Source organism: Microcaecilia unicolor, chromosome 10, assembly GCF_901765095.1.
Source record: "Microcaecilia unicolor chromosome 10, aMicUni1.1, whole genome shotgun sequence".
Classification (NCBI taxonomy): domain Eukaryota; kingdom Metazoa; phylum Chordata; class Amphibia; order Gymnophiona; family Siphonopidae; genus Microcaecilia; species Microcaecilia unicolor.
This window is the reverse complement of record NC_044040.1, coordinates 172685787-172698753: the sequence shown is the minus strand read 5'-3', so window position 1 is coordinate 172698753 and position 12967 is coordinate 172685787. Positions and strand designations below refer to the sequence as shown.

Genomic DNA, 12967 nt, shown 5'->3' with positions numbered 1-12967 from the left:
TATAATTAAAACCAATGACATGAAATTCTATGAAATTCTTGACTTCAGCTTATCATTTTTGCCTTTATATTTTTAACTTCACTTTAAAGATTTTATAGGCTTCATGGCACGCATTGTGCACAGGTCTTGAATGATACAATCACAGAATTTCATCCCATGGAAGTAGAGGAGTGTGGTAGCCGTGTTAGTCCACTCTTAAGGTTATCAATAGAAATCAAACAAAATAAAACATGGAAAAGAAAATAAGATGATACCTTTTTTATTGGACATAACAATACATTTCTTGATTAGCTTTCGAAGGTTGCCCTTCTTCGTCAGATCGGAAATAAGCAGATGTGCTAGCTGACAGTGTATATAAGTGATCCCATGGAAGCAAATTATTACTAAAAGCTTTATGTTCCAAGCAAACTTAATTCAAAAGATTCTGGAGGTGGAGTTTTCTCTCTGCCTCTAACTACACTGTAGATACGGGTTTCTTTTACTTTAAACATTTTAACCAATAAACAAAAGACAACAGTGAGAAATGTCAGTCTTACCTTTTCTGAACTTGGCGGTTCTTGCTTTATGGTACTTCCCTCAGATGGATGGTTGCATTCCAGCAAGAGTGTTAATAACAAGAACACTCTTAGAGCCATTATGTTGCACCCCAAATTAAAAAATGCAGAGATCTGCTTTCTACTACTACTACTAGATACTACCCTCAATAAATAACACATGAACACTACATATAGCCAATCAGATGCTTTTTTGGCCACTCATCATACTGACTGGCCTTGTGCTGCACCTTTTACACTGCCTGCATTATCAGACAGCTGACTTCCAAGGACTTCCTCATGTCAAGGATAAATGGGAAAGCTGACGTTCTACTCCCTTCTTTCTCAGAACTTGTTTTCCCATTTTCAAGCTCTGTTTCTGTTAGCCTTCTGGGGCTAATTTTACGAAGCTTTTTCCACAGGTAAAGCCTGTTTCACTTGCAGAAAAATAAGGTTTTTTTTAATTATCTGATCAATCATATATGTGACTGTCTCTGGGAAAAGGTGACTAAAATAGCGGATCTAAAATTTTAGAATAGTTGATTTTCCATTTCATGGGTCCATAAGCAGTTTGCAAGTTATATGTTTAAATAGCTGTAATTTGTTTTTAATATTTTCACATAAAAGGATGGGGGTTGGACTGTTACATTACAAATTCTTCTAACAGAATTCATTAAAACATCATTTTTTGCCTCTGGTGGCTTTAGTCAAATTCTACCAGAGATACTCATATGTGTATAAGATATAAACATATAGAAAATATGTCCCTACTTAATGTTATCTGTGTGTAGGTATTCCCAGGGATGTAGTTGGGTAGAATGGATTGTGATGTGTATATGCATTTTATAAAATGCATGTGTAGTTTATAGTTTAATAAAAGTTTACTATATTGTTCATATTGACTCATAGAACTGAGCGATGTACAATCTAATAAAAGCATTGAAAACAACTCCATATTATAAAATAACACAGAAAACCATACATACTCAAAAAAGAAACTGACAAGTTAAAAAAAATAAGAATAGAGTACAGTAGCCTTAGAAGGGGACCCAGGTCCTAACCATTGTTATATGCTTGATAGAATACCAAGTCTTAATTGCAGATTTAACATTTTTGAAAAGGAAGGTTATTCCAAGTTACGGGAGATAAATAAAGAGCACTGCGTCTAGTTATTTCTAATTGTGCAACCTAAGGACCTAAGAGTACCAAGCGCTGGTGATTAAGAGGATGCAAGACTCAACCCAGGGGAGTAGGGAATTGAAAGTGATGATAAATAAGCTGTTCTAAACACCTTGAAAGTGAGGAGCAATACCTTATAAACAATTCTCTGTTCTACGGGCACCCGGTGATGGTTTTTTTTAATGTGAATGAGTAACATGACCAAAGCAGCCACATTTTGTAATGTATGAATTTTTTTCACAGTTGAATGTGCAAGGTCAGTATAAACATATTACAAGTCTAAGGGCCCTGTTTACTAAGCAGCATTATAGGCGCACTGGCGTCTAACGCTTTAACCATGTATGTGCCTACAATATCCCTATAGGCACTTAAACGACTAACGTTCGCGCTAATTGTAGGCGCATTAAAAACGTTAACGCGTCTTAGTAAACAGGGTCTTAAGCTTGATATGAAAAGAGAAAGAATAAGAGCATGAAAGTCATCATGGTAAAATAGATGTCTGATGGAGCACAATTGACAGAAAATAGAAAAACTTGTTCTGCATAAATTAGAGACCTGAGGGATAAAGGAGAAATTGGAATGTAAAATGATTCCTAAATAATTAAAGCTTTCTACTGGAATGCCTTGAATTTCCAAAAAGGTTCAAAGAAATGGTGGGTTTGAGAGAATGATTCAGTAAACCAACATGCCACATTTGTTTTCTTTACTTAGGACTAATCTGTGTAGAAAAAGCCATTCTGCTATAGATTTCACAAAATTCTTGAAGAAGGCCAATAGATGAAGAGAATAGTTTGTGGATAAATCAAAAGAATATTATCTGCATAAGATTATATAGATATTCCTTTTGATTGAACTGAAAATAGATTGAAAAGGATGGGGAACAATATTGAGCCCTGTGGAATACCACAGTGCATTAACTGAGTTTCTGAAATAGATTCCTGAGTAATGACCTTAAAAGTGTGATTTGATGAGGGGAAAAAAAAACAATTAAGTACAGTACCAGAGATCCCTAAAGCAGATAATTGAGAAAGGTTAAGGCTAGGTCTGGGAACCTAATTTCTAAAAGCACATAGGCACCTTCGTTGCCGTTATAAAATAGGCACCTTTCTGGATACCTCACACGAGCATCCAGTTATAAAATCAAGTTATTTTTTTTTCCTTTTAATCCTGAAATGTCTTTTTTTTTTTCCAGACAGCAAAATGACACAGCCCAGGTCACCCTTGCAGATCCCTCCTCTGAGGTGTGCTTTCAGCACCATGCATTGATTCACATAGAGACTGCCATAATAGCAGCAGTGTTTTTCCCTACCACCGCTGAGAGCACCTCTGCCATATGCTCCAACAGATAGATCTGAACCAATCTCTTAAGCCAGCTTGTGTCATACGACAGCATTTTTATATTTTTAGCTTGGTAACCTCTCTCTTTCATCTCAATTGGAGCAAATTGTGGGTGGTACCATTTTTTGTTTGCAACTACAAAGGGGTTTTGGGCTTATTTTAATAGAAATCTCACCATTGTTCTCTTTTAGATAACATAGGAGCCAACTTTTCAAAATTATTGGGGGTGCTAAGCCCAATGGAAATGACCCCTCCCTGGACACATACAAATAATTTTCTCAATATTGGGGGTGCTCAAGCACCCACAGAGTCGGCTCCAATGTGCATATATATGGCTGCGCAGTAATGTTCCAGCAGCCATGTATGTCACACCTCAGACTCTACAGGACCTGGCAACTACTATTCTATAGTGGTATGGGTGGAAACCCCAGAAAAAGTACAGAAGTACATAAAGGTGTAGTTTGGGGGTGGGTATTGGGGGGGGGGGGGAAGGCAAGGAAGAACAACCTAGTGGGTTAAGAGTAGATGGGATGGTTAGGAAGAGAATCTTGAGAGAGAGGGTGCTCTTCAGTGGGGCTTCAGGAGAAGATTGGATGCTCTGGGGTGGCTTGGTCCAGGACAGTGATTAAAAATGTGATGGTTATCAAAAGTTTTAACTGGTTAGTTGATTAAACAGTGTCCGATTTGGATCTATTGTGGATTATGTAATGCGGTGGGGGAAAGTGGGGTCTTGGAAAGGTTGAGGGCTGTTTATTTCATCTTGATGTAGAAACGCTTTGACTGTTTGTATGCTATGTACTTATAATAATAAATGTTTGAAATTAAAATGTATTGAACAGCTATAGTCATCATAGCATGTCTCCAATGGGGTCAAATGGTTGGGCATTAACCCATTCGTATTCAGCTTAGAAGTTGGTGGTAGGAGGCGGGGCTAGTGGTTGGGAGGCGGGGCTAGTGCTGGGCAGACTTCTACGGTCTGTGCCCTGAAAATAGCAGATACAAATCAAGGTCAGGTATACACATAAAGTCATCATAGCATCATGTCTCCAATGGGGTCAAATGGTTGGACATTAACCCACTTGTATTCAGCTTAGAAGTCGACCAAAATTCGGTTATGGTGCCAAAACTAGCCGAAAATCCTTTTTCTGCCCAGTTCAGTTTTGGCTTCAGCTAAAAGGTTATTTTAATTTTCGGTCATGTTTTTGGTTCTGACAAATGTACTTTCGGTGGAAGCTGAAAATTTGTGCTTTGGCCTGTATGTCTCCCTCCCTCCCCTCTGAACAGATGCCCCTTCTCCTGGACCCCTACCCCCAGCAGGCCTACTGAGCCTATCGTACAATCCCTGGTTCTTTAGGGGTGTAGTTGGTACAGGAGCAGTCCACACTTAATCCTGCCCATTCTGGCACTGCTCTCAAAATGGCTGCCACAAGTTGGGCATCGCTCCTGGCCTGTCTACACCACTAGAACACCAGGGACTTTAAGGCAGTCCTGGTGGAGGGCTAGTCTTTATATTCTACTTGTTGTAGTGCAATTGCAAGTAATGCAGTTATGATCTTACACAATAGTTTATATGGTAAATAGTGTTCCAAAAAATGATTTTCAAAGTGTTAGCAGGAATTTAAGTCTGTAAATTTGGGATGATAAGCTCCTAAGGAATTAGCCTCTCAGTGGAGTTATGATGTCAGCTGTCACTCTGAGTGTAGATCAAAGTTGGCCACTGTAAAAGCACCACAATTTTTAGTTTTTCATTAGTTACAGTCCATTTGTGTGGAGGCTATTTCGCTTGGCAGTAACATTATTATATTCTGGCTTTGATACTGTGGGTTTAGCAGAGAGAGATACAGACTGCAAGCTCTGACAATCTCCAGCAGCCCTCACTGGTTCACATTCACACAACCTAATATGAGGTTTTGGTGGAAACCAGGTGGTGAGTTTCAGCTGCAGTTTCGAGTTCAACCGAAACCTTTCAGACAATTTTGGTGGAAACTTCAGTTTCAACCACAACTGAAAAAAGCAGTTTTGGTCGGTCTCTAATTGAGCTAGTTCTTGACCTATACCAAAAGGCTAAAGGACTGTCCTTTACTTCTATCTCATAACAGAGATATTTCAATCCATGACCCTTTACTTTAATATCCCCCGCCCTATTTAACAAAAGCCCAGAATCTAAGCAGGATTCAACCCCATGCCATCTGGTGCTGCTCTACAAAAACACAGATAATGAAAGGTAAGATTGATATTCTTCTAAAAAATCCTTCAAGTATGCAGTTCAAGATAGGTGGTAACTATAGATGCAAGGGATAGGATGAATGAAGCTGAGGGACACATCAAAAGATTTAATTCAATTGGCCTTCAATGAAAGAATTAGAAATTCTCTATTTGCAGAAGAACCGATGTACTTGTCTATTCAAGAGCAAAATTTTGAACGTAGTGAAATTTGCATTTTTTTTCAGTTGCATTTGTTGGCTAGATTGAAACCTATGTTATCTCTGTGTGACTTTACATCAGTGCTTCAGAGCCTGGTGCTTTCTAGAATAGATTTTTGTAACACGCTTTATCTGTGAATTGCTAAGTCTAGGATGCAAGTGTTACAGATTATACAGAATGCAGGAGCCAGATTGTTAGTAGGGGTACCGAGGTTTGAGCATGTTTCATCGGTGCTGAAATATTTGCATTGGTTGCCAATTGCTTCTCGTATGCAATAGAAGACTGTGAGATTTATGCATCAGACTTTATAGTCATCCTCTGTTTCATGGTATTTTAAGCAAGTGATTACTGTTTATCAACTGGCCATGGTCTTATGATTTGAAACTACTATGTTACTTTCAAATGATAAATTGATGGGTGTAAAATATGCAGCAGCGGTGTTTTCAATTGCTGGGCCTGTAATACAGAGGTTATCTAGGAGTGTGGAGCAGTTTATGAAACGTCTAAAATCACACTTTTTTTGATAAAGCATGGGGTTCATGTGTAGATCAGGGGTTCTCAACCCAGTCCTTGGGTCACACCTAGCCAGTCGGGTTTACAAGATACCCAGAATGAATATGTATGAGATAAATTTGCATACTATGGAGGTGGGGCATTGAAATCTACCTCATGCATATTCATTGTGGGTATCCTAAAAATCTGATTGGCTAGCTGTGTCCCGAAGACTGGTTTGAGAACCCCTAGTATAGGCTGATTATGAGCAGTTTGTTAGTTGGCCTGATTGACAATTTGCTTGTCTGCTGATTTTATTATAGATGTTTCTATGTACTCTGCTTAGCTGTAGGCAGATTAGAAAAATTTTTTTTTTATTTGCAAGAAGTCTTTATTGTGCAACGAAACTGTATAATCATAACATGCAAAAGTCAGTAAAAAGGATGATACACAAAATTGTCAAACAAAAAACAATGTTCCCCTACTTAACTGATCTTCAGGAAATCCTCCTATCCATATAACACTCTACAGTTTCGCCTTTTCTTCAATAACAATACAGAACTTCGGGTTTTTTCAAATTTTAAGTTTTTTAGTTCTCCCCCTCCCAGCCCATCCCATGGTGGATACAATAACCGAAATGTTTTCGGTACACTCACTTCAATAACCAGTAAGGTCTCACAGAACACCGTCCGGAATTTGATTCCATACTAAGTGCCACTTCCCCATATGGTGTTTACGTTCAGAAAGTAATCTCTCCATCTCTCTCACATATCTCAGTTTATACAGCCACTTAGCTACCGTTGGCACTCCCTCACGTCTCCAGCTGGATGCCACTACCACTCTTGCTGTGGCAACTACATGGTTCGCCAGTTTCTGCTGATGTGGCGCTAGGCGTACTATCCGGGCAGAGAACAAGAAAACCTCAGGAACCCAAGGAATCGTGCACCCCAACCAATTCCGAAGCCTGAAGTGGACCGCCCTCCAGAATGCTAGAACCCTGACACAGTCCCACCAAATATGCCCCATGGTGCCCTTGTGACCACACTTCCTCCAGCATCTATCCGAACAGTTCGGAAATATCCTCTGCAGGCGCAAGATACCACCTATTTAGCACCTTAACTGCATTCTCCTGCAGAGGAGTATGGACAGACACCCCCACAGCCCCTCTTTCTAATCTTTCCCACACATCTTCTCCCAACGTCCTTCCTAGTTCCTTCTCCCACCTCCCCCTATGGATCCCACTACAAACCGACTGGTGACTTATGTTTCGATAGAGGTGACTGATCAGGCCACGAGAGGAGCCTAGCTTCTCACAGATCTCTTCTAGATCCAATTTCTTACGTTGCACCACCTCACGCACCGCCTTAGTCTGCAGGAGGTGTGCCAATTGACAGTAAGCAAATTCCCCTCCAACTCCAGGGTAACTATCCCTCAGCGCCCCAAAAGTTAACAGAGAATCGTTGTCAAAGAGCTGGCCCCAAGTTCTCACCCCTACCTCGTGCCATTTGGTGAACACCCCCTTGGTAGTGCCCGGTAAGAACATAGGATTAAATGCTATAGGAGTATGCCTAGTCAGAATATACTGCCTCTGAGGGAACAGATTATCCCAGTAGTGAAGGGTTATAGCCACCGAGGGGCATGTTCCCTCCCCCAATTTACGAAAGGGTCGCAGCAACCACATTAACGCACCCAATGGAGTCTCCCCCAATGAGCTTTGCTCTATGTGAACCCACTGACGATCCGGGTAATCTTGATACCATTCGAATGCCGCCTTCCCCTGCGCTGCTCTATAATACCAAACAAGGTTAGGGACACCCAGCCCACCTCTCTTCCTATCCTTGTATAACAAGGACCTCGCAAGCCGAGGGCGCTTTCCTGCCCAGACGAACCGCACCATTTTATCTTGTAAGTTAGCTAAAAATCGTCTGGGCATCATCACAGGCAGCACCTGGAAAAGGTACAGCAAGCGAGGTAAGATGTTCATTTTAAGAATAGCTATTCTGCCAAACCATGAAAATGCCATGTCTCCCCATCTCTCCAGATCTTCCCCGATAATCCTACCTAGTCCCTTATAGTTTGCGTTAAAGAGTTCCGTAAGGTCCCTGGTCAAATTTACCCCCAAGTATTTAATGTGTGTACGTGCCCACCGAAAGGGGGATATTCCTTTTGAGGACTCCACCACTTCCTCTGCTAATGTCACATTCAGCGCCTCAGATTTTGCTATATTAACCTGGAATCCAGATACTGCAGAATATTCTGTTATCATTCGCTCAAGATGCAGGAATGTAGACCGGGGATGAGTCACCATCAGTAAAACATCATCTGCAAAAAGAGCCAGTTTATGAACTCTGTCCCCAACTTGCACCCCCGTTATGTTGGGATCAAGTCGTATCTGAGCTGCGAACGGCTCCATCACCATGGCGAACAGTAACGGTGACAGAGGACAACCCTGCCTAGTCCCCCTATACAATGTGAAGAGTTCTGAATTACCTCCATTAACCCGAACACAGGCCCTTGGAGTCTCATAGAAGGCCTGAATCCATCTTTTAAACTGTAGTCCAAACCCCATGGACTCCAAAACCCTATACATGAATGACCAGTGAACCCGGTCAAAAGCTTTTTCCGCGTCCAGGCTCAAAAGACAAAGCGGTTTCCGATTTCTTTTAGCCAGTTGCATGATATCTACCACCCTCCTGATGTTATCCTTGGCTTTGCGGTGAAGCACAAAACCCACCTGATCTGGATGGATGAGCGTCGGGAGAATTTGGGCCAGACGATTTGCCAGCACCTTAGCCAAGATTTTTACATCTGCATTTAATACAGATATAGGTCTATAAGATCCACACTCCAAGTGGTCTTTTCCTGGCTTGGGTAAAACGGCTATCCAAGCCTCCAGCATGGATCCAGGCAGGGAACCACCCCCCTTCCCCACCTGATTAAACACATCTGCCAATAGGGGGGCTAACTCAGGGGCAAATTGCTTATAAAACTCATTTGGTAAGCCATCCAGACCAGGTGACTTACTAGACGGTAAGCTTCTAATAGCCTCCTGTATTTCTCGAGGGGTGACCGGTTCATCTAACGCTTCTTGTTGTTGGTGGCTCAAGGAAGCCATCTCACTGTCTCCCAAATATTGATCTATTAACTCCACGGATGGATTAGTTTCCGGGGTATACAAGGTTTTATAAAAGTCCCCAAATCTCGTGCGGATTTGTTCAGATTTACCCAAAACAGTCCCATCAACATCTCGTATCTTTAGTATAGTGCGCTCAACTTTTTGCCTACTCATCCGAATGGCTAGGAGTCATCCCACCTTATTTGCAGATTCATACGAGCTCAACTTAGTCTTAGCTTGAATCATGGTAAGGTGCTCAGAGTATATGGAATCCAACAACAGTCTTTGGTCACTTAACTGTCTCAAGACCCGGGGCGACTCACTAGCTTTATGTTGTGCTTCTAATATACGAATTCTTTCTGTGCAGTTCGCTATTTGTGCTTTACGGGCTTTAGATTTTTTACTGGCCAATTGCAGAAAGTAGCCCCTGGACACCGCCTTCATGGCATCCCACACTGTACCTAGAGAAGACACCGACTCTAAGTTAAATTCAAGGTATTCCTTCAACATTGCTCTATAACCTGCCACTACAGTTTCCTCCTGTAAAAGGCCCGTATTCAAAGTCCACCTCTTTTCCTTTTTCTCAGCCCTTATATTAGGTAGCGTAGCCCATACTGGGGCATGGTCCGAAAAAGTCACACTACCTATCCCCGCCTCAGGATCCCATTCCACTAAAGCTACATCTAGGAAGAGATAATCTATACGGGAGTACGAGTGATGCACTGGAGAAAAGAATGTGTAGTCCCTTACCCTTTATTTACCCTCCATAAGTCCACTGTCCCAAGTGACTGTGCCAGGGATCTAAGCGCCAGAGAGTCTTTCTGTCCCTCACTGCTTGTGGCTCCAGAACGGTCAAGAGCCGGATTCATTACAGCATTGAAGTCCCCTCCAAGGACCAAGGAGCCCTGTACAAATGTGGCCAAAGAGGTCTTCAATTTCGCAAGGAAGTTTGCCTGTCCCGAATTTGGAGCGTAGATGAATGCAATTGTTAGATCAACTTGGTTAACTTTAATATGTAGGAAGATATAGCGTCCACCCGAGTCCTTCTTAACTTTGACCACCTGTGCCCCTACTGTGCTGTGTATTAATATCGCTACCCCTCCCTTTTTTGATCCCTCTGCAGAAGCAAAGTATGCCACCGGATAGTCCGAGTGTGAGAGTAGCCTTTCATGTCTATTCCTCACATGAGTTTCCTGTAAAAGAACCACATGGGGCCTATGCTGTCTCAACTCTGCATACAATTTCTGCCGTTTCTGAGGCATATTCAGCCCCTTTACATTATAGGATAAAATCTTTAAGTCTGTACCCATCATATAGTGACACACTGGATTTTCCCAGCTCTCTCTCTCCAGGACAGTTCTGTGCTTTGCCAGCTAGTGTTACCCTTTGATGTGTCCACCATGCTCTTCTCCCCCCCCATCCTACCCTGCCCCCCCACCCCCCATCCCCCCCCTTTACAAAGCCCCCACCCCTTCCCAACCATTTGCACCAATAGAAGGACTACCTCCTCCATTGGGGATCTGAGGAAGCTTCCCACCGTCCACACCATGCCCCGCCATTATTCCACCCCCCCCCCCCCCCACCCAAGCTCTATATTTAACAGCATTAACTCAACCAACATCAAACCTTCAAACAGCATCTCATTTCCCTATCAAGCCCCTGATACATCCAATTTACTTCCACAGCGAGTCTACCTCCCAGCAGAGCTGAACAGGCAGACCATATGTTGTAGTTTAGTAGCTAACCCTTTACAGCACACCTTTAATTACAGTCTATATAGCGATTTTGGTATATTTACCAGCCCAAGGAAACATTCTCCAAAGAGGAGTTCTCTCCACTCTTCAGTTCCCTGAGCACAATGTCCCAGCGTCACAGTCCAACATATTTAGTCCAAGTCAACGCTTCTGACTGCCTCGCTTTGTGGAACCCGGAACTCTCTGCCATCTCTGCAAATTCGCTCTCGTGGAGGGAGCCACCGCTCCGGGGGGTCTCTTAGCGGTTACCAATTCTGCAGCACGAAGAACCTCCCACGCTTCCTGCAAGGTCTGCATCCTGTGTTTATTGCCTTTCAAACTGAAGTTCAGAGAAAAGGGAAATCCCCATCTGTATTGGATTTGATTCTTGTTCAGGATCTCCAACACAGGTCTCAGCTGTCTCCTCAATTGTAAAGTGTATTGCGATAGATCCTGGTAAACCTAAACTGGAGTACCGTTATAGTCCAGACTCTTTGCCCATCCGGCAGCCACCAGGATTCTCTCTTTAATATCATATTTGTGAAAGCGCACAATAATATCCCGTGCCTGCTGTTCCTTGCACGCTCCCAAAGCTCTATGTGCTCTATCCAGCTCACAACTTGCGGCCCCCGCCTCAAAATCCAACAATTTAGAGCACAGCGAATGTACAATCTCCGCCACGTTTTCGGAGTCGCCTCCTTCAGGGACACCTCTGAAACGGAGATTGTTTCTCCGTCCCCTGTTCTCAAGATCGTCAAGTTTGTATTCCAGCTGTTCATTTTTTTGTTCGAGCTCCTGCAGTTTGTTGGCATGTCTGTTTAAGGACTCCGCTTGCTCATCCAATTTCAGCTCTGCCTCCTCCACCCTGCCGCCAAGTTCTCGTAAGTCTGAGCTCAGTGTGTCCATCCGCTCTAGGATTTCAACCTTAGTTTGTTTAATCTCTGTCTGTATAGTTGATAAAAATTTTCGGAGCTCACTAGACATGCCTTTTCGCAGTGGGGGGGGGGGGGGGGAGCTCGCGCATCCGACATAGACAGCGCTGAGTCCGAGTCCGACATGGACGCACGCTCGGGTGATTCGTGCGGTTTGGCGGCCCTGTTCGCCATGCTTTTCTCCGCCTTATCCACCTCCTTTTTTCGATTGGAAGCAGCTTTACTCATCTCTTCAGCCGATCAGAAGGCAGATTCACCCCTTTTTTCAGTTTTTTTTTCCCGTTAATTCACTTATTTTCGCTAAATAACAGAGTTGGGGGAGAGAGCTAAGCGGCTAAGCCACCATGCGGTCCGATGACGTCACTTCCTCCGGCAGATTAGAAAATTTTAAATAAATAAAAATATTTTAGTCACAAATGCTTTGCCAGTCTTTGATAATAATGCATAGTAGCCTGGTATATTTTTTCAATATTGTATCACTAGTTTGTTTGACATTGGCTGCCTGAAAACCTGGTAAGATTTCACTGTCCTCATGTTGAACACTTTTCTAACAGAGCAAGAATAATCTACATATCTGTAACACACTGATGGGCTTTAGATATGAGCCTCTCCCAAGCATGGCAAGCAGCGATCTCTGTTGCTTTCTACTAGCAATAAAGGGTAAATAGAGAATCTCTCATAAAAGGAGCTCATCTCTTTAAACAAGCCTACCCTAATGACCCAACATAATCTTACCAACTTCCACTCCCAATTCTGTTCTGACTTAGATACCGACCTCCCATCTTTCTCTTCTCCATCTCTCCTTACTTCTATCCCTCCTTACCCCTTTTCTCCCAAATCATACTGTCTAACCTCTCTTTTCCTAGTCATATATTATCAAGCTCAACTTATCATACACTACCAAGCCCAACTTTACATTGTTTCACTACTGTTTTTGAAATTTCTATTCTATAACTTTGTATTGCAAATTACTATGTAAGCCACATTGAGCCCGCATTGTGTGGGAAAGTGCGGGGTACAAATGTAATAAATAAATAAATAAATATGGACTCTTAACTATTGACATGCCATCCTGGGAGAACAGTTCAAAGAAAAGTATCCCTGAAACAGTTGCAAGAATAGGTTCAACAAGCTGATTTGTCACTAAATGTGTCAACAGAGCACTAACCAGAAACCTGAACAGCAGGGGTGTGTAGTCAGACCTCGGCAGGAGGGGGGGTC

The 12967-nt window shown here is 42.6% G+C and overlaps 1 protein-coding gene across 1 annotated transcript in view; it reads right to left on the bottom strand.

The window, feature by feature from the left end:
* LOC115478861 (vitamin K-dependent protein S-like) overlaps positions 1-701 on the bottom strand; it is a 50403-nt gene extending 49702 nt beyond the window's left edge. Inside the window, exon 1 of the mRNA XM_030216490.1 lies at positions 537-701. The gene's annotated coding sequence lies outside the window, so the exon portion shown is untranslated. The remainder of the gene's footprint in view (positions 1-536) is intronic.
* Positions 702-12967: the final 12266 nt, after the last annotated feature.